Genomic DNA, 1,132 nt, shown 5'->3' with positions numbered 1-1,132 from the left:
TTATTTGCGTGGAAGACTAGCACATTTCAGATTTTTGCGTGGAAGACTAGCACATTTCGTTATTTGCGTGGAAGACTAGCACATTTCAGATTTTTGCGTGGAAGACTAGCACATTTCAGATTTTCGCTTGGAAGAGTAGCATATTTCAGATTGTTAAGCCGCGAAAACTGCACGTCTCCGGTTTAAAGTAAATCATAAAAGCATAATATATATTGAAAATTCAAACGTTTATTCTATATTTCTTTAATTGTATTATGAAAATCATGAAATTCAGACGGTATATACCGTTTACTAATCAGTTGTTGAATATCATCCACTTTTCTTTTTTTTAAAGGTATTTTTCCCTTGTAAGCTTTAGGCAATTCACAGTGTTTCATGGTTGACCATTGAACATTTTTTTTCATTAGGTTCAACTTCTCCTCGCTTTGCATAAAGTCGTATTTTACTGCCATGTCTACTTGATTTTTGCTATTTTTTATTGTAATTTTCCGTACATGTGATATCTTAATTTTTTGCCAATGTAAATATTTGGACAGTTCTTCGAAGGAAAATATTTCATTTGCGTTTGCGTTGTTGAAAATTTGTTGAGTTTTTTTAGTATTCTCCTGGGCTTTAAACTTGGGCCAATATGGATTTTTTTAAGAGAATTAACTTTATTTTAATTGAAGGTTTTTTAAGTAAACAAATAAACATCACATAAATAATATCACTTTGAAACGGAGTCCTCTTGATATGATACTGTAAGTATATGTTTTTTCGTATTTATTTATAAATAAAGATTCCCTGAGAAAGACGCGAATGTCGAAAGGTGTAGGAGGAAAAATAAACGTTTATTTTACTTGTAATAACCGGCCAAAAGGCTCCATATACAACACTAAACTTTCAGCATGACCGAAGAAAAATAATTATAGTATAAACATACATATTTATGTAACTTTTTTCTTTTTAACGGCTGCTACAACCTTATATGAACTGCCTTGCGTATCCCTCTTCCACACAAAAATCTGAAATGTGCTAGTCTTCCAGGCAAATAACGAAATGTGCTACTCTTCCACGCAAAAATCTGAAATGTGCTAGTCTTCCACGCAAATAACGAAATGTGCTACTCTTCCACGCAAAAATCTGAAATGTG

The sequence above is a fragment of the Rhagoletis pomonella genome, unplaced genomic scaffold (assembly GCF_013731165.1).
Source record: "Rhagoletis pomonella isolate Grant_MI unplaced genomic scaffold, Rhpom_1.0 Rhpom_scaffold_00002, whole genome shotgun sequence".
Classification (NCBI taxonomy): Eukaryota; Metazoa; Arthropoda; class Insecta; order Diptera; family Tephritidae; genus Rhagoletis; species Rhagoletis pomonella.
Note: the sequence above shows the minus strand (reverse complement) of the source record.